Genomic DNA, 21,799 nt, shown 5'->3' with positions numbered 1-21,799 from the left:
CATGTGTTTAATGCAGATTATTGATGATTTTTGAGGTCAAATTCAAGGATCCAGTGGAACAATGGCAACAATAACTCGAAGTGGACAATGGAGAGGACTTATAGGAGGGAATCCCCCTCATTTATTACTCGAATTCCCCTTCATTGAGCTCAGAGTACAAACATCCAAGTCATGCACTAGAAGGCAACCGAGCAAGTGGAGGATGACTAATGATTATCTCGAGTTTTGGGAGCCAAGCCTCCCTGATTTTAAGGAAGTTGTTGGTAGCTTCATTTGTATAAGTAGAGAGGCCTAGGGCCTCACTAGGGTGTTAGATTTTTGTTGTACTTTTGCTCATGTAAACTCTGCTAAACTTCGAGCTTATTTTTTGTGACAGTTTCATGTAATCTTGTTATTGTTTTGAAATAAAGATGGAATCCTTTTTGAGTTAGCACTGAGTCACCTAAAAGGGTTGAATCTCTTGGGTTAAGGTCCAATCCAAGCAGCCAAGCTCCTCTTTACTTGTATTTGTATGTTTTATTTCAGTTTGTAGATTAGGTTGTTGTTAGATGAATTTCTTTTATGGTCAAGAATAGGTTGCTTTTAGTGATTCAATAGTTTGCTTCCATTTGTGCTTTCTATAGCAGGTTAAGCAGTGATAAATAAAAGATCCAAAAGGCTAGCAATAGTTCCTTAGCCTCTCTTCCTCCCTCTAGGATCATGATTTGAGGCAAAGACCCTTTTGCTGCCCCAAAAACACAGATTTTCCTCATTCATAGGACTTCTAGTGTTTACAGCTTTTTAGTTGCTTAATATTCTAGTTTTCTTTGTTTCTGAACTTCTTCATCATGCTCACTTCTTTATTTACCATAGTCTTCTTCCATGCTTTCCTTTCTTGCAGCAAGTATCAACATTTCCTTTCATAGATCACAATTTAGATTAGTTTGATGTAAAACTCTATTTTTCTAGATGCACTTATTTCATTGCTTGCTTAATATCATTGGTTGAATGTCAGTTGTTTATGTAGTATATATCTTCTATTAGTAGGCCAGCCTATCATCCATCCCATCCTCCATCTGATCCATGCCCTATAGGTCACCCAAGTCTCCCCTCAATTCTACCTTAGTTTCCTACATTTTCCATAGAATTTCTTCCTCTCTCCTTGAGCGAATCCAATCATATTTCTCTCTCCTAATGATTCTTGGTAGACCCTAGGCACCCTAACACCTCATTCCTACCCTCATCCACCTTTTCCACCCACTCTCACACCCTCAAAATAGCCAAAACTGCTCTCGGCCTCCTCCTGTAGGCCTTTGTAGAACGCTGTTTTTCCTCTTGTAGTTTTCCTGTGTCCTCCTGTAGATTTTCCTACAGGCTTTCTTTTGAAGGCTGAGTGTAGGAAAAGCCTCTAAAAGACCACTTGAGACCTCCTAGGACCCAACCATACCATCCTACATCCTCTCAAGTCCCAAAACCGCCCTTCAACACCACCTATTCGTTGCCACATTCACAAACAATAAATCACATACATGTCAAATTCACATAAAAATCCAAAAAGATGTTTTTTGCTCATTTAATTCTAGAAATAACTTAGTTAGATGTTGTTTACTTCCTTGAGTAGGTAATGGAATTCTTTTCAAGGTTTCCATAGTGTTTTATGCAAAAGTAGGATTAGTTGGTTAATTAGGATTTACTTGGTTTGGTTTACATTTCAGTCTTTCTCCTTTCTGTAGTTAGAGTAGTATTTGTAGAGTAGTATTTCTCTCCTTTCATCACATATAGAGCTTCTTCTGGAATCCATAGAAGTTGGCTTAAGCTCCTAGTGATCTTGCGCTGACTGACCAAGTGACAACCTACAATAAGAACTAGTACTTGTGCATAAAACACCATCACTTCCAAGTTTGTTACAAACTACCGGGTTGATAAGAGTAAAGTAGGTAGCCCAGGAGTTGCAACATTATTGCTGCAATATTGGAGCTCGCCATACTTTTTGGCGCCACTGCTGGGAAGTGTCAGAGTATTATGTGATTACTGCTTTCTTCTATTTTCTATTGCAACATTTTGCTAATAGTTTATTTAAGCAAAAGTAGACTAGTCCTTTCTTTTCCTTCAAGTTCTGCATTTCTTTGCTTTCCTTTTCAATTACGCAAATTTCATTTCAGCAAGAGTATCCTAGTCATTCTTTTCTTTCAAGTTCTACATTTCCTTGCTTTCCTATTCAATTCTGCAATTTCCATTCAACAAGTTTATTTCAGCTAGTTGCAATTTGTTTTGTTCAGTCAATTTCAGTTTTGCAGGTACTATCAGTGTGGGAAAAATAAATGAAAACCAACCAAAAATATTTCCTTTCAAGCCTCATAGGAATAGAGATAAATCAGGAAATTTTTTTCCCAACACCCCCACTGCTTCACACAGCCAACCTTCTCTCTTCTTCGGTGGTTGCGATCAAGAAGAACCCTTAGGTGAACAGCCAGACATATTTGAAGAACCTATAGGGGTAGAAAAAGAAGAAAACATTCCTTTGGAGCCAATGGCTGAACACAAAAATTCTAGGGGAAATGGATAGAGATTAGAGGGTACCTTTCCTATTCGAGGGACCAATGGGGACACAAAAATGAAGAATATAAGCCCTTTCGCCCTACCTCATTTCCATGGTCTGACTACAGAAGATCCTGGCACCTTTTTTTTTGAGTTTTTTGTTACCTGTCGAACCTATGACTATGCAGAAGATGAGAAAAAGTTGAAACTATTCCCTTCTACTCTCAAGGATGTAGAATTGCACTGGTTCATGGGATTACCTGGCAATAGCATCACAACTTGGGCTCAGATGTGGCAAGCCTTTAACAACAAGTATTGAGACTATTGTAGGTCAAAAGATACTAAAGAAGAAATTTTCCGAATGACTATAGGAAGTGATGAGTCCCTGGAAGACTATGAGGAGAGGTTCCAGATTAGTTACAAAAGGGTCATGTGTACACTTGACCCTGAGTCTCTGAAGCTGGTCCTACTCAGGGGAATTCGTGAAGATCTTTTAGACACCTCCATCTACTAGCTGGGGGAGACATATACCAACTGTCCTATGAGGACATAAAGACTATTTTCCCATTCTACAGTAGCCAGAAAGAAAGGTAGGGGGAGTCAACCCATAGCTAGTACCTCTTTCTCTAGCTCATCCATCAAAGGAGAAATTGGAAACATGCTGGAAGACTTCAAGAGTGAGATGCTGCAGACTCTTGCCATGAAAGTGGATACCTTACATATCAAAAGGAAACAAGAGGAATCAGAGAGGGCTTTGGCCATTTTTTTCCCTAGATGCACCATGAGGCATCCTAGGAATGAATGCCCATTGAACTCTATAGAGGTTTGTTCAGTCTGTGAAGAAAATCATTCTATAGACAAGTGCCCTTCCTTACCCAAACTTAAAGGTGTATATGAAGGGGCTGAGGGAGTCACTGAACAACTCTATTACATAAACCAAAGGAGGCTGCATGGACCTAGACCATATCAACAGGGGATGCAAGGGACAGCTCAGGTATACTACAACCCCAACCAAGTCACTTCCATACCTTCTTGGGGCTCCCCTGCTCATCCTTCTTGGTCCACACCTTCTCCTTGGTCCTTCACATCTCCATATCATGCCCAACCAACCACCCATTCATTTCAATCCTATGCTCATCCATAGCCTCAGTGGAATGCATCTCATTAGGGGTGGAGGCCCCAATACAACTCTCCTTCTGCTCTTTTTCCTCTACCACCTACCCAACCACAACTGTTACCTCCTGCTCCACCAAAGCAACCCCAAATGCCTGCCCAGCCAAATCCAAAACCGAACAATAGACAGGCTCAGCAAGTGTATAATGGGGAACCATCATGCCCGACTTATGCTATGGAGATTCAGGAAATTAACTTGCGATCTGGGAAAGTTCTCCCAGATAGCCAGCCTCCACCTAGGGAGGTTGAGGAAGATAAATAGGAAAGAAAACCTAAAGCAAATCCACCCTTTCATGAGAGACTATCCGCAATAGTCCAACCTACCCCAGAAGACATTGAACTCCTAGGAGAATTGAAACATTTATGTGTGAAGATACCACTTCTCTAAGCCATAAAAGATGTGATCAAAGAGAAGTGCTTTAGGCATCCAGGAAGGCGTAAGAGGGATGCCCCAACCATCACTGTCATAGGGCAACTGTCCGACCTGATGTTGGGGTAGGTAATCTGTCCAAAATATCTAGACCCTGGAAGCCCAGTAGTGGATGTCCACATCAATGGCACCATGATCCCACACACCTTGATTGATATGGGAGCTTCCATTAATGTGATGACAAAGGACACAATGCTCAAACTCAACCTCCAAGGCTCCTTGAGGAAGACCACGACTGTGCTACAGCTTGCAGACCACTCCACCGTGACCCCTAAGGGGATTGTGGAAGATGTGATGGTCTCCATTGATTCTTAGGAGTACCCTGCTGATTTCTTAGTTCTCCAGCCAAAGGCAAAGCTCACTGGGTATCCTCTAATTTTGGGAAGACCCTAGTTGACTATCGTCAATGCCTACATCAGCTATCGAGCTGGGAACATGACCATAAAGAACGAACATGTGTCAAAGCAGTTAATCCTATATCCTCCTGCCCAACATTTTCTAGAACAATATCTACCTCTCGAGTTGGAGGAGGAATATGAGGATGAAGTCTATTCTGCACTGCTTTGTGCATTAGAAATTGCCATGGGGGGAACACCGCAAGATGAGGATGATATGATTGAAAATCTGATTCAGAATCCACCACCCAGTGTATCACCATTAGAGGACATAGTAAGAGAAACCAAAAACAACCCCTCAACTGATCTCTGTGCGGCCAACTCCACTCCTCTTAGTGTTAAGAATATAGAGTTTGTCCCAAAAGGAACCTTGAAAATCAATCCATCCCTATCCACTTCCCAAGAGAAGGAACTGTGTAACTTGCTGAGAAAACACCTAGATGTCTTCGCCTGGAGTTATAAGGAGATGAAGGGAGTGCACCCTCCAATATGTACTCATCATATATACACCAAGGAGGATTGCAAGCTAGTTAGGCAGCCTCAAAGGAGGATGAATCTAGCACTTAAAGATATTGTTAAGGAATAATTGCAGAAATTGTTTGATGCAGGATTCATCTATCCCATCTCTGACAGTGAATGGGTCTCTCCTTTGGTGCTAGTGCCAAAGAAAAATGGTAAGTGGAGAGTCTGTGTCGACTATCGAGAATTGAACAAACCCTTTAAAAATGACCATTTCCCTTTACCTTTCATAGATAAAGTGTTAGATGGTCTGGCAGGGAAATTTTTTTCTCTTTCCTAGATGGGTTTAGCGGGTACAATCAGATTCAAATCAGCCCGGAAGACCAAGATAAGACCACTTTCACTTGTCCTTGGGGTACCTTTGCATATCGGGTCCTTCCTTTTGGTTTGTGTAATGCTCCCGCAAATTTCCAAAGAGCAGTATTGAGTATATTCTCTGAATTAGTTCATGATGCAGTAGAGATATACATGGATAGCTTTAATCCTTATGGCTTTGAATTTCAGGAAGCCTTATCTAATCTAGGAAAATTTCTAGACAAGTGTATTGAGATGAACCTATCCCTCAGTCCAGAAAAATGTGAATTTTTGATGACTGAAGGGACCGTGCTAGGTCATGCAATATCTCAATAGGGATTGCAGGTGGACCCCAACAAAATTGCCATCATCCAAAGGGTCCCACATCCTCAAAAGGTGAAAGATGTCAAAAGTTTCCTAGGTTTAGCTGGGTATTACCAGAGATTCATTAAAGATTTCAGCAAGCTAGCCTCTCCTTTGTTTGGCCTCTTAGGTAAAGATGTCGAGTTCATATGGTCGGAAAACTCTCAAGAGGCCCTAGATACCTTGAAGAGCGACCTCGTGACTGCCCCAATTCTGAGAGGCCCACACTGGGCCCTACCTTTCCACATTCACGCAGATGCCTCGAACAAAGAAATATCAGTAGCCTTGGGACAAATTGATGAAAGTTACCTTATGCCATATACTTTATAAGCAAAAAACTTTCAAAGGCCAAGTTAAACTATACAGTGACTGAGAAGGAAATCCTAGCTATCGTGCATTCCTTAAACAAATTTAGACATTATATCACAGGCTATCAAACCTTTGTGCACGCTGATCATGCTACAATTAGATATTTAATGAACAAACTAGATGTGAATGCTCGCATTATTAGATGGTTTCTTTTACTGTAGTAGTTTGATTTGACCATTATTGATAAGCCTAGTAAAGAAAATGTTGTTGCTGACTTTTTTTCTAGAGTAAATTTTCTTGTAGGTGAAGAAGGAATGGTGGATGACCAAATGCCAGATGAAAATATGTTTGCTATCTCAGTACTCTCTCCATGGTTTGCTGATATAGCAAACTACTTGGTTTCAACATAGTTTCCACCTCACCTGTCCTCAAAAGAGAAGAGCAAGATAGTAAGGAAAAGTTCCCCTTTCACCTGGATTGGGGGCAATCTCTTCAAACTTGGCCCAGATCATATCTTGAGGAGATGCGTCAGGGAGAAGGAAGTCTTTGACATCCTCCTGACCTGTCATGATGGGCCTTGTGGAGGTCATTTTGCAGCAAAAAAAACTGCCTTCAAGATACTACAAGCAGGCTACTACTAGCCTACTCTTCATCAGGATGTGAGGAGATATACCAGCCAGTGTGATCCGTGTCAGAGGATGGGGAAACCTACTCCAAAGGAATAAATTCCCATGCAACCTCAAGCTACCTTTGAGCCATTTGAGAAGTGGGGCATGGACTTTGTGGGGCTTATCAGTACTCCTTCAAAGTAGAAGCAAAACATCATTGTGTGCACCGATTACCTGACAAGGTTGGCAGAGACAAAAGCAATCAAATCAGTGAAAGAGGCAAAAGAGGAAAAAGTAGCTGAATTTTTGAGAGAGAACATATTCTACAAGTTCGGGTAACCAAGAGAATTGGTCACAGATCAAGGTAGTAAGTTTACTTCTAATTTGATTGAAGACCTGCTCACACATCATAGAATCAAGCACAGGACTTCGACCCCTTACCATCCATAAGCCAATGGGCAGGTGGAGGTCACTAATAGAGCATTGGAAGGGATCCTGACAAAGGTAGTGAGAAGCAGTAGAAAAGACTGGGCGGACAGATTAGTTGAGGCCACTTGGGCCTACAACACAACTTGGAAGACCACTACAGGGTTCACACCCTATGAGCTGGTCTATGGGAAGAAGGCTTTGCTGTCAATAGAATTTGAATTCAATACCCTAAGGATGAAAGCTCAGTTGGACCTAGACCTCAGCCATGCACAAAAAGAAAGATTACTTCAGCTCAATGGTTTGGATGAACATAGAATGCAGGCCCTTCTCCATACAGAGGTTGTTCAACTTCAGAGAAAGATATGGCATGACAAAAATATCAAGGAGAAGCAATTCCAAGAGGGAGATTGGGCACTACTCTATGATTCAAGATATAAATATTTCAAGGGAAAGCTAAGAACAAGATGGTGGGACCCTACACTATGGAGAAATGCAATGAAAATGGTTCAGTTCTGATCAGAACCATTGATGATGAAGCCATCCCTATGCTTGTCAATGGACATCATTTGAAAGTCTACAAGGAACCCCTCTCCAAGCAAGAGTTCATTGAATATTTGAATAATATAGTGATGGTAGTGGAGCATGTCTTAGCCTCCACTTCACCCACTCACTGAAGAAAAATGAAGAAATAAAAAATAAGGACTCAAGTGAAAACCTCCATGAGGCGCTTGAGTCCCATCATTGGGTTGAAAACCTCTTCTGAGGTGGCCCAGTGATGTCAAAAAAAGAAGAGAGAAAAATAAGATCCCTGGGTGAAAACCTCCCTTGGAGGCGCCCAGGGCAGGCAATTAGGGTGAAAACCTCCCTGAGGTGCCCTAGTTGTTTTCAAAAAAAAAAGAAAAAAGAGAAAAAGAAAAATGAATTTCCAGTTGCATTGCAGGTTTGCAGGAGGACTACAAGAAGCAGCAGAAGGTGCCAAGGGAGCCCTGAAACCAACACCAGCACCTATCCTACCTTCCCACACCTTTCTCCATCATTCTTGGCATTTTTTTCACCTCACTGTGTTTATTTTTCAAAAACTGTGTTTTCTACAGGAGGCTCTGTGTTTTCTACAGGAGGCTCCTGTAGGAATTACAGAGAGCCAGAAATGGATATAAAAGGAAGTTTGAGGGACAGGGAAGCTTCATAAAAAATATATAAATCCTCCTGCAGTCTTCAAACCTCCTTGCCATCATGTCCAAGCCTGCATCACACCCCAAGCATCATTCTTCTTCCTGTCCAAGAAAAACATAGAAAAATAGTTCTTTAGGAAAAGAAAAAATAAGAAAGGGAATAGCACCATCAACCTCACCTGAAGCTTACCTATTACCTCCCCATCTCTATCTACATCTCTGGCATCATCCTCATAGCTCCAATCATAGAAAGAAGTTGAAGTTTCAAGGGGAGAAGCAGCTACAGGAGCTCCTGTAGCAGCTGATCCCATTAAAATCCAGCATCAACAGTAAGAGGGTGCAAATATGAAGGTTGAAGAAGACACCTGAAGCTTAGATCCAGCCAGGGAAGAAATTGCACAAGGCACAACCATACATCAACAAGCAGACAACATGCATCTAAAGAAACAAGGGCATGCAGCAGAGAGAAAGAACCACAACACCTCACAAGCAAATACATTCGGATCTTAGGTAAGTAACTAACTCACTCCTTTGTTTACATTTGTGTAATTATAATGCATGAAAAAGTAATGAGATGGTTGAGGTTGAACGAGGGAAAGGTGGCCAGTTAACTTGGCCACCTTCATCTAGTTGACTCCACTCATCCAAAGATGTCACCCACACGTGCGCAAAGTCAACTCAAGAAAGATGTAAAGGACAAGCAGTGGAGGAAGTGTGAACTCCAATGCAATCATGAGGGATGATTATGAGGAAAGGGCCATGATGACAAGGTAGGTGGGGACCAACGGCCCAAATATGGCCAACCTACACTTTGCCAGCTCCCCCTCCATCACTGGAAATTTCCATAGAAAGTAATAAGTATTCCTCCCCGAGCACTCTCACCACCTTTTCCTTCATTCTCTCCTCGAAACTTCGCTCCTGCAACCTCCTCGTGCCCCCATGGCCTCATAACCATCGTTCTCCATTAATCTCTCCCATATTCCTACTCTTGATGTTTTCTACAGGAGCACTTATAGGTTCTACAGGAGCACCTATAGGGATTATACAGGAGGGACAACAGTCTTCTACAAGAGGGCCAGTGAGTTGCTTTGAAGGGAGAAAATATGGGTTTTAGCACAATTCTCAGGCTGAGGAGGTAGGTTCCATGCATACCCCCCATTGAATATCAAAATATGCAAGAAAAGGTTTAAATTCGAGGGTGAAATCAAGCCTTTAGGTGGAGGAAATACATAAAAAAAATTAAAAAATCTGCTTATTTCTAAAAAAAACACAGTCTCTTTGTTTCTCTGTTTTTCTTCAAAAATTGTTGTCTCCTTCTCCACATTTGGTTTGCAAAAGAAGCATAAACAAAATGATAGGAGATTTTATGAGGAAGGAGCCCACCAACTCGTTTAGGCTCCATGCACATCCCCAAGTAGTGGACATATTGACAAGAGCAAATTGGATGAACTTTTCTGAGAAATTCCGAGGGTTTGATGAGGAAATTTCTCAAGAATTTTCCCACTCTCTGGTCCCTCACAGTAGAACACATGCCACTGTCACATTTAGAGGTCTTTCCATGGAGATAACCCCTGAATTTATCAGTAGCGTCACTACCCTTCCTCTTGGATTGCCTTGGAATAAGGATGAGAAACCAATTGGCCAGGCTGCTAAGAAAAACTTCTTTTAAAACAATGAAACCCCTGTAGAGGATAAAAATGGCATTAGAAGGGCTAGCATACCATATCATTGGGATGAGGTTAGATATCAAATAATCAAATATATTTCCTTTGAGGGGAGGTACAAAATTGTCTATGGTTACCATTTTAGAATCCTTCATGAATTAAGATATGGCATGGACACTCCAGCCCCTCAGAAGCTCAACACCCCCTACTTCCTCCTACAGTCTCTCACTAACTATAGGACTATATTTCAAGTAGGGAATTCAGAGTAGATTTCTCACCATGGGTTAATCAAAATTTTAGTGGAAGAAGCCCTCCATACATTTATACTCCCTATAGCATGGGAAATCTTCCGAAACATGACAACAGAGGATGACATAAAAGCCCTAACCTATGATATCAGTCCTACTGGCAGTGAGGAGGAAGAGCAACAAGGGGGAGAAGGTGAAGCAACTGGTGACTTAGTAGAACAAGAAGGGAAGGAGGAAGAAACTAAGATAGAGGAGGAGAGAGTTGAAGAAACAGAGCAGGAAGAAACAGAGCAAACAGAGACAGAAAGAGAAATAGAAGGAGGAGAAAAAGGGATAGAAAAGACAGAACAATGGGAAGTGTCCCCTGAGACTCTGGAAAGAAAGGCAACATCTACTCTCACTACCCTCGGTACACCCATCAAGCCAAAACAAAAGAGGAAAAGGCAGGCCTCCATGTATTTCAGGGCTAGGAAGAGCAAAGGAATCAAAACAGGGAAACCCCAACCTTCTTCAAAAGTGCCAATTATAATTGAAGATTCACCCTCTTCCCAAGGAAAAGAATCCCCTCCTAAGGCACCTATCATATATGAAAGGGGGACTCCTAGATCTCCCACATGGAAAGAAAAGGTAGAACTACAGGACCCAAAAACAGTCCTACAAGAGGCACATATAGTTCTACAGGAGACCCAAAAGCTTGAGAAAAGGATAGAAGGACAGCCAAAGGGAAAGGAGGAAGAAACAGAGCTACAAGACCCTGATCCCTAGCCCATTCTTGGCTCCTACTATAGTCTTCTTGAGGGGGGACGAATAATTCCACAAAAATTTTCAATCCCACTATTCTTTGATTAGAGAAAAAGAGGATAAGAACACATACGTGGATGCAAATAGCTAAATCCAAAGGAGTTGAGGATATTGGCCAGATGGAGAACAAACTCAGAGAAATGGGCAGAGAGTTGAGTGCTATCAGACATAGGGAAGTAATTAAAAGAAGCCAACTTGAAATAGACAATGATTTGTTAAGGAGGCAGCTGCAAGAGAAAGAGACCCAACTAGCATGCATGGCCAGCTGGTCCATGGAGGCATTGCAATGTAGAACACTAGCAAAATCCTATGGCCTATATTTCAAGGACCAATGGTTGCAATTTCAGATAAAGACTTTGGCACAAAGAGGCATAATTCCTTTCTAAGATTACAAGCAGTTTATGGACCCGTGTGACCAAAGCACATCAAAAGATAAGGCAAAAATGGCAGAATTCTACCTAGATAACATGGCCCTCACAGACATGAATGTGTGGGACCCCAATGCCAGGCTAGGGGACCTGCAACTAATGGCCATGGCCTCATGGATGAACCATGAAGAGTTAAGGGCAGCAGAAATAAGAAGGTTGATGGTAAAAGAGCAGAATGAGCCATTAATGATAAGAGCTGAGCCATCAGACCCCATGGCACTCATCAACACACATAACCTGCTTTCCAATAATCCTCAGGCTGCTCCTATACATATAAGTGATAAGGCACAAGCCATTGCACACTTTGAGGATATGGAAAGGCTACTTGGGAATGATTGTGTGCATGCATGTATGAGGAGATGGAACACCTTACCACATAGTCTGTAGATCAGGGAATATTATTCCCCAATAAGGATGAAGGAGGCAATAAGGAGAGTGCCAATGTATAAGCGCTCTATGCAGAGGCTAAAGGTCAATTGGATCGGCCTCAAATTGAGTCCCCCACTACTGCTAGGAATGCTGGAAGGCAAAAGAGAGCAGGAGCAGTGGGAAGAAATAGACATGAAGGCAGGATTCTATGAAAAGGAAGAGGAGACCACATCAGAAGCATGGGATGCTAGGGAGGCCACCAGGGCCATAAAAGATGAGGAGATGGACTAAGTTGTTCAGAGGATGAGCAACACTTTCAGTAGGGGGGTGATGATGAGCCTCATAAATGGGTAATTATATGGGCTCATTTTACCTCCTAACCTAGTCAAATCAACCATTCTCTTAGCTTATTGTGTGATTTTTTGATTATATTTATGCTTATAGAGTGAGTTGAGTTAGTTATGATACCATGTGGTCTAACATGTGTTTAATGTAGATTATTTATGATTTTTGAGGTCAAAGTCAAGGATCCGGTGGACAAATGGAAGCAATAACTCGAAGTGTACAAAGGAGAGGACTTATAGGAGGGAATCCCCCTCATTTATTACTCGAATTATCCTTCATTGAGCTCGGAGTACAAACAACCAAATCATGCACTAGAAGGCAGCCGAGCAAGTGGAGGATGACTAATGATTATCTCGAGTTTTGGGAGCCAAGCCTCCCTGATTTTAAGGAAGATATTGGTAGCTTCATTTGTATAAGTAGAAAGGCCTAGGGCCTCACTAGGGTCGGATTTTTGTTGTACTTCTGCTCATGTAAACTCTGCTCAACTTCGAGCTAATTTTTTGTGACAGTTTCATGTAATCTTGTTATTGTTTTGAAATAAAGATGGAATCCTTTTTGGGTTAGCATTGAGTCACCTCATAGGGCTGAAGCTCTTGGGTTAGGGCCCAATCCAAGTAGCCAAGCTCCTCTTTACTTGTATTTGTATGTTTTATTTCAATTTGTAGATTAGGTTGTTGTTAGATGAATTTCTTTTATGGTCAAGAATAGGTTGCTTTTGATGATTCAATAGTTTTCTTCCATTTGTGCTTTCTATAGTAAGTTAAGTAGTGATAAAGAAAAGATCCAAAAGGGTAGCAACAATGCCTTGGCCTCTCTTCCTCCCTATGGGACCATGATTTCAGGCAAAGACCCTCTTGCTGCCCCAAAAACACATATTTACCTCATTCATAGAAATTCTAGTGTTTACAACTTTTTAGTTGGTTAATAGTCTAGTTTGATTTGTTTCTAAACTTCTTCATCATGTTCACTTCTTTATTTACCATAGTCTTCTTCCATGTTTTCCTTTCTTGCAACAGTTATCAACATTTCCTTTCATAGATCTCAATTTAGATTAGTTTGATGCAAAACTCTGTTTTTCTAGATGCACATATTTCATTGCTTGCCTAATCTAATTGGTTGACTGTCAGTTGTTTATGTAGCAGATACCTTCTAGCAGCAGGCCAACCTATCAGCTATACCATCCTCCATCTGATCCATGCTCTACAGGTCACTCAAGTCTCCCCTCAATTCTGCCTTAGTTTCCTACATTTTCCATAGAATTTCTTCCTTTCTCCTTGAGCGAATCCAATCATATTTCTCTCTCGTAATGATTCTTGGTAGACCCTAGGCACCCTAACACCTCATTCCTACCCTCATCCACATTTTACACCCACTCTCACACCATCAAAACAGCCAAAACTACTCTCGGCCTCCTCCTGTAGGCCTCCTATAGAACGCTATTTTTCCTCTTGTAGATTTCCTGTGTCCTCCTGTAGATTTTCCTGTAGGCTTTCTTTTGAAGGCCGAGTGTGGGAAAAGCCTCCAGAAGGCCACTTGAGACCTCCTAGGACCCAACCACACCATCTTACATCCTCTCAAATCCAAAAACTGCCCTTCAACACCACCTATTCGCTGCCACATTCACAAACAATAAATCACATACATGTCAAATTCACATAAAAGTACATAAAAATCCAAAAAGATGTTTTTTGCTCATTTACTTCCAGAAATAGCTTAGTTAGATGTTGTTTACTTCCTTGAGTAGGTAATGGCATTCTTTTCATGGTTTCCATAGTTTTTTCTGCAAAAGTAGGATTAGTTGGTTAATTAGGATTTACTTGGTTTGCTTTACATTTCAGTCTTTCTCCTTTCTACAGTTAGAGTAGTATCTGTACAGTAGTATTTCTCTCCTTTCATCAAATATAGAGCTTCTTTTGGAATCCATAGAAGATGGCTTGAACTCCTAGTGATCTTGCGCTGGTTGACCAAGTGACAACCTGCAGTAAGAACTAGTACTTGTGCATACAAAACCGTCGCCTCTAAGTTTGTTACGAACTACCGAGTTGATAAGAGTAAAGTAGGTAGCCCAGGAGTTGCAACATTATTGCTGCAATACGTGCACTCACCAATGACCTCACCAACGTAGCCATTTTTATGTTGTCATCCACGACTCCTTGTGGTTCCCATACTGCTCTTACCACAAACCAGAATTGATTTGGGTCTCCATTCCCTACTCCTCTGAATATCGGTAGTTTGATCGCACTTGCCACACTGAACTGTGGTGGTGGCAGAGGTGGGGAGGGTGGAGATGGAGGTGATGATGGTGAAATGGGTGGAGGTGTAGGTGGAGGTGTTAAGCACAAAATTCATTGCCTAATCAGACTAACCGCGCTTCACGGAGAAACTTTCGCAAGTTCTACCTCCCTTTCTCACGAGGGTGAATTAAGGGATTTGTTTCTAACTCTTCACTACTTCTGTTTCTGTAGATATTCCCACTTCGCGTAGTTCCAAACATTAATTTATTCGCATAACTTGCTTTTCACACAATAGCATCTTAATCCAAGTATTCAAAGATTTAATATACTTACCTCGTGGTCCTTTGAGGAACCGACGTTCCTATTCAAAATAATATTGAGAGGGGGGGGGTGAATTAGTATTAGCAAGTCAATAATATTTCTTTTCACAATCAGATTTGTATAGGCCACTTCAGTTAATGAAACTTGCGTATATACGCAACTGTCGTTAAGAAAACTAGCATATATCTCGCAAACTTATAATTTAGTTAATTCATCAGATGTTGATCTTTAATCTCTGCATCATAACCATATAACAGTAACCAAGTACAGTAAAATCAGAGCAGACAATCACACACAAGAACAAAAGATATAAGGTGGAAACCCAATGTGGGTGAAAACCACCTGCTGCAATTCATCTCTATCTTCTTTTAAAAAGAAACTTCTTTTTACAATATTTCTGTACTGGTGCAGTATTATACAAGTACGCAGGCTTCTACTTGCAGAAGGCTACAATTTTCTCTCGTTCTCCAGCTTATCCTAAAAGGGAGCTACAACCCCCTTAGCTCTTGTTCTAGTTGATGTACTAGTATGTAGGTGCTGACCTATAGAAGGCTACAACCTTCTCTTTTCTTCCACGAACCACGTTTCATAAATTTTCAGACTGGATCCATCAAATATATCTGCATCAACCAATCTCCTTTGTAGCAACTAAAAATGAATCAAACAATCACTTTTCGGAAAGCTGTAACCAGAACACAGTAATAGTAACCACAAAACCCAAGCTAAAACCCAGAACTCTGCAATAGCAAACAAAAGTAGCTAAAACATATTTTATGAGGTGTACACTACTTCAATGTGTCAAACCTACATGCATACGCACTTCGCTCAAGACAAACCTACGTATATGCTGTTTTGAAATGCTTAACCAACATGTATACGCACCCTTGCTGTAATGAACGTGTGTATAGATATGTAAAAGATGATTTAACCTTTACAACTATTCAGATATTAGTTATACCTAGATCAGCATATTACGACATGTGCCAACTATTCAAATAAAAGATCAAAACCACATAAAGATACTTCTCTTCAAGCCTTAAGATCTTGACCCATCAATAGAACTTATCCTTCTTCAAGCGCTCAGGTTCCTCCTTGATTCAGATCCAGCTATGCACCATAACCCAATGACCAATATTCTAGATCTTTCTCTTCACTAGATATTTAATTTCTTGAGTGCCTTTTCCTAATGATCTCCTCCTCCTTTTATAGTCTTAGGCCTTACTCAATACCATGGTCTAAAACCACTTAGATTCAAAACCTTGGACCAAATACCTGGGGTCAACACTTTGGACAAGATACCTTGGATCAATACCATGGGTTAAAATACCATGGACCAAAACCAAATTCTCCAACATGTACACACCTTTCCTTGCGTGAAAGTGCATGTATACGCACACACGCCTTTTGGTTGGCTAACCCGTGTGTATACGCGGCTTGGTTAAGGGGAACCTGTGTATATCTCTTTTTCCTTCATTCTGAGAGCTTGAACTATGATCTGTCATCTGAGTGAGTCATCATCAAGGACAACACCTGTGTCATAGTGCCAAACCTCTGTCATAATGCAAATAATCTCCCCCTTTGGACTTCATGGCAACCCCAAGTCACTCTCCCCCTTTGTCATCAAGAGAAAAGGGTCATGCTCCCCCTGAGTACATGCTGAATTCTTTGATATGCTGAAGCATGCTATTCGTGCTCCCCTTGACTGTAAGGAAGGTCTGCAAAAAGATGTTCTACAAGAAGAACAAGACTTTATACATCATAAATGACCTTCCTATCACCTATGAATCATACATACATCCATCTCCCAACCAAGTGGGGATATACCAAGATTTACTCATCCACCCAACCAAATGGGGATACACCAAAAGATTATACATGATACGACATGAACATTACATCATCCATCCCAAGCATAGTGGAGAAACAAAATAGGTCATTACATGACCTTGATAATAAAAGATATACATGACATAGAGACAAAATATCTAAAACAAGATAGTTATCAACAACTATCATCATCAACATTTGTCAATCACCATTAGCAATCATGATCTCCCTCTGCACCTATTCCACCTGAATAAAAAAAAAACTGTGAAAATGTACCAAGATATTCTAAGATAATGCCAACAATGCATTGTTAGAAGTATATGCTGCCCCTGAACCTGTGCCAGATGGTCTCTGTCAGACCCATATCAGACTCTTTTCATCCTGAGTCTGGCCCACTGGTTTTCTTCAAATCAACATATACGTGATTGTATCCACAGAAGCTAGCATATGTACACAGATATGCTTCATTAAACTCACATACAACCAATTTTCTTTGAACCAGATAGGTTTCAACAACAAGATGATGCATCAACTACTCCCAGCTTTTGTTTGAGATATTCAAATGTCTCTCTGGGCAGTGGTTTGGTGAATATATAAACAACTTGTTCTTTGGAGGGAACATACTCCAATTTGACCTTTTTATCAAGCACTTGTTCACGGAGAAAATGATATTTGATAGCTATGTGCTTGGTCTTGGAATGCATGATTAGATTCTTTGAAATACTGATTGCACTTGTGTTATTACATAGAATGGATATGGGTGGAGTACATGTGATTTGAATGTCTTGCAATGTTTGCATCATCTAAAGGAGTTGAGTGTAGCAAGATGCAGCAACCACATATTCTTCTTTAGGTGTAGATAATGCAATTGCACTTTGTTTCTTGCTGAACCAATATACTAATCTGGAACCCATATAGAATGCACCACCACTAGTGCTTTTTCTGTCATCCACGCTTCTTGCCCAATCTGCATCTGTATATGCATGAAGTGTAAGATCTGTATCCCTAGGATACCATAAACCAAAGTTTTGTGTTCCTTGAAGATATTTGAAAATCCTTTTGACTGCCTGAAGGTGTGCTTCCTTTGGATTTGCTTGGAATCTTCCAACTATTCCTACTGCATGCATGATGTTTGGTCGGGTACCTGTTAGATAGAGCAGACTACTAATCATGGATCTATAGGTTGGTTGATGTATTGCTGCTGATTCATCATTAGCACTGAGGCTACATCCTGTTACCATAGGGGTACATACTGGTTTAGAATCTTCCATGCCATATTTCTTCAACATCTGCTTGAGGTACTTGGTTTGTGATAAAAAAATACCATCTTTATTTTGTTGAACTTGTAAACCAAGAAAATATGTGAGCTCACCAAGCACGGACATTTCAAATTCTTTCTACATTACCAAAGAAAAGTTTTGACTCATGGCTTCTTCATTGCTACCAAAAAATATATCATCAACATACACAACAAGTATTAGCAATTTATCATTGCCAATTTTTATATATAGATTGCTATCAGTTGATCCTTTTGAAAAACCTTGTTGATGAAGGTATTTGTTAAGACGATAATACTAGGCCCTTGGAGCTTGTTTAGAACATAGAGAGCCTTTCTGAGTCTGCATACAAGTTTTGGGTCATTTCCAAGAATGAATCCATCTGGTTGCTCAATATATACTTCTTCTTCTAGATCTCCACTAAGAAAGGAAGATTTCACATCCATTTGATATAATTTGAACTTTTGAAAGCTAGAAAGAGCAAGGAACATTCTTATGGCTTCAAGTCTAGCAACAGGTGCAAAAGTTTCTTCAAAGTCTATACCTTCTTGTTGAGCATACCCTTTACAAACAAGTCTAGCCTTGTTTCTAATAACTTCTCCATTTTCATTTAGATTGTTTTTGAATATCCATTTGGTTCCTATGACATTGGAACTAATTCCCAAGTATTATTCTTTTCAATTTGCTCAAGCTATTCATTCATGGCCTTGACCCAACATTCATCTTTGCATGCTTCATATATATTTTGCGGTTCGATGGAGGAAAGCAATGCTAGATAGCTTGAAGCTTCTGTAATAATTCTTCTTGTCTGCACACCTGCCTCTTTCTGTCCCAAAATTTGAGTCTCTGGATGATTTTTCTGAATATATCTGGATTGAGTCTTTTCTTCTACCGTTATCTACTCTTCTGGTGCTTCATTGGTTTCTTCTTCTTCATCATTATTCTGATTTGATGTGGAAGGGTAGTTCTCATCTTCTTCCCACTCTTTAATTTTTACCTGCTTTGGATTTTCGCCTGCTTCATCAACCACAACATCAATACTTTCAACAATTTTCCCTAGTATTTTATTATAACACTTGTATCCTTTACTTCGGGAAGAGTAACCAAGGAGAATGCCTTCATCTGCTCTAGGTTAAAACTTTCCAAGTTTTTCATTAGTCCTTTTGATGTAACATTTGCTTCCAAAAACTTTGAAGTATTTTATAGTAGGAGTCTTACCATACCAAAGTTCATGTGGAGTTTGAGTGCTGTTTACCCAAACGTTTGTTTTGTTGAGAATAGTGAGGACAGAAAATGCAACTTCACCCTAGAAGGTTGCAGGTGTTCCAGACTCATCTAGCATAGCACAAGCCATTTGTTGAACAATTTTGTTCATCCTTTCTACCACTCAATTTTGCTAAGGAGTCCTTGTGGTAGAGAATTCCCTTCTTATTCCATGTTCTTCACAGAAGTCGAAGAATTCATCTGAGGTAAATTCCCCTCCTCGATCAGACCTGAGGCATTTGATTTTGCAATCTAATTAATTTTCAACCAAAGCTTTGAAGGCTTTGAACTTTTCAAATGCTTCGTCTTTATGCTTTAGAAGTCCTATCCAACACATTCTGGAAAAGTTTTCAATGAACAATATAAAGTATTCTGCTCCACGAGGTGACTTTTTCCTTGATGGACCACATATATCAGTGTGGACAAGTTCAAGAGGCTTAGTAGCTGATCCTTCCTTCTCAGGGAAATGTGTTCTGGTTTACTTACCAAATTGGCATGATTTGCATATTGTATTTTCTAGAATTCTGATGTCAGGAAGATCGCAAATAGCCTAGAATTTGCATGCTTTCCTTATCTGAGGAAATCTTAGATGCCCCAATCTTCTGTGCCATAGCCAGTGTTCATCATTTTTGCTGAGATAGCACTGTTGTTGTCCTCCCTTGAGTATGTATAAATTATTTGGAGTTCTTATGCTTTTGATCACTATTTCTCCTGTATCAAGCTCATGAACAACACATCCATTTGATCGAAATACTACCTCATTTCCTTGATCACACATTTGACTGACACTCAATAGATTATGCTTTAAACCATAAACATACATAACATTCCCAGATTTAACCTTTTCTTTTAAGAGAACAGAGCCTTTACCTTTTATGACTGCAGGAGTTTCATTTCCAAATGAGACCTTCCTTTCCTTTTCTAAGGCATTATATAACTGAAGTTTTTCTTTATCACCTATCATGTGTTTTGAGCATCCACTGTCGACGTACCATTGATTTTCTTGTCCTTCTGCATATAAGGATATACCACATTTTTCGGTTTGCGGTTCTTTCTTTCTCCATGTTTTGGGACCCAATGAAGCTTGCTCCTTCTGAGATGTTTGCCAAAATTTACTCCTGCATTCAGAGTCTTCATGACCGAAGTTGTTACAGATAGAGCATTCTGTTTCATTTTCAAGAGCAGAAAAGTTATTTTAGGTTCTTTTCATGATCCCAGTCACATTCTTTTGATATCGTGCTTCTTTAGTCATGATATTCTTGTAAGCAACACATTGAGCAGCTTTGTGTCCAAAGTCATGACATGAAAAACATTGGCCATTAAAGAAATTCCTGTGATTATCGAATCTACTGACCTGGTGATTGTAGTTTCCATTGACATTCATTCTTGAAGCAAATTGAGAATGATTTACCTGTGGTTGGTTATAGCTTCTTTTCATCCTTGAAGTAGATTGAACTCGATTTACCTGGTGATCTACTTTATACCTTTGCTGACGATTGTCAAATTGTTCACTTCTCCTTGCTGCATCAAGATAGCTTTTGGAGGTTGATGGCTTCTGTGTTTGAGATGCTTCTTCAGTATATCCAAGACCTATCTTTATTAGAGGAGAATGCTGCACTTTGATAATTTCATCTAAAGTTTCTGATCCTTTAGCAAATCTGAGATTGAGGGCTTTTTTTTTCTCAATATCTTTTCTTAGTCCCACAATTTCACATTCTAATTTTTCATTGTGTTTTTCCCTTTCAGCAAGTTGAAATGTCAGAGTATCTATGATCATATTCTTTTCAAATTTTAAGTTTAGAAATTTCTTCATAAATACCATCTTCATCTAAAGCATCCAAGAAATCATATTCTTCAAAAGCCATCAGAAGTCTATAATCATTACTATTTTCATCTTCATCACTATTTGATAAACCATCACTATCTTCATGTGTATAGTAGCTCTTCTTATTTACACTTTGTTTGCTATTCCACTTTGCCGATTCCTTACCTTTATCAAGCTTATCTTTCTGAGGAAATTTGGTAGCATAACGACCGACTCTTCCACAAGAAAAACATTTGAAAGGTAGTTTAACTCTGAATCTTCCAGAACCCTATTGAAGGTTCTTGACAAAGTTTGATTCTTCCTCTCCTTCTGACGTATGTCCTAATTCAGTGAGTTCTCCTTTTCTTGAAGCTTTGAATGCAGCTTCTCTCATATCTGATGGACCCACTTTTCTCATTTCATAAGCAGTTAGGATTCCGTGCAACTGTGATGTAGTGATACGTTGAAGATCCTGCTTTTCTTCTATGGTAGAAACTTTTTATTCAAACTTGGAAGACAAGGATCTTAAAACCTTTTCAACTAAAGTAACTTCTTTCATTTCTTCACCCAAGTTTTTCATGTGATTAACAATTTCATCTATACGTAAGAAGTAATTAGCTATACTTTCATCATTGTGCATTTCGAGAGTTTCATATTGAATTATGAGAGATTGTAGTTTTGCATGTTTTACTTGATCGTCTCCTTCATAGCTTAGAATGATCTTGTCCCATATTTCTTTGGTGGTTTTGAGATGCATAAACTTGACAAATTCTGATTGTGAATGACTCCCCAATAGAGTATTGACAGCTTTGGCATTTGTTTCATACTGATTTTTACCTGTCATATCTATAGGAATCGCTGATGGAAATGTGTATCCTCCTTCCACGATTTCCCAAACATCTATTCCAAGAGATGGAAGATAGGTTGTGGTTCTTACCTTCCAATATAAAAAGTTGCTCCCACCAAAGATTGGTGGTCTAATGGATGCCTCTCTTTCGTAGTTGCTCAT

The sequence above is a fragment of the Pinus tabuliformis genome, chromosome 8, assembly GCF_031772625.1.
Source record: "Pinus tabuliformis cultivar Carrire ecotype Pingquan chromosome 8, CPIR1, whole genome shotgun sequence".
NCBI classification, from domain to species: domain Eukaryota; kingdom Viridiplantae; phylum Streptophyta; class Pinopsida; order Pinales; family Pinaceae; genus Pinus; species Pinus tabuliformis.
This window is presented reverse-complemented; position numbering follows the sequence as displayed.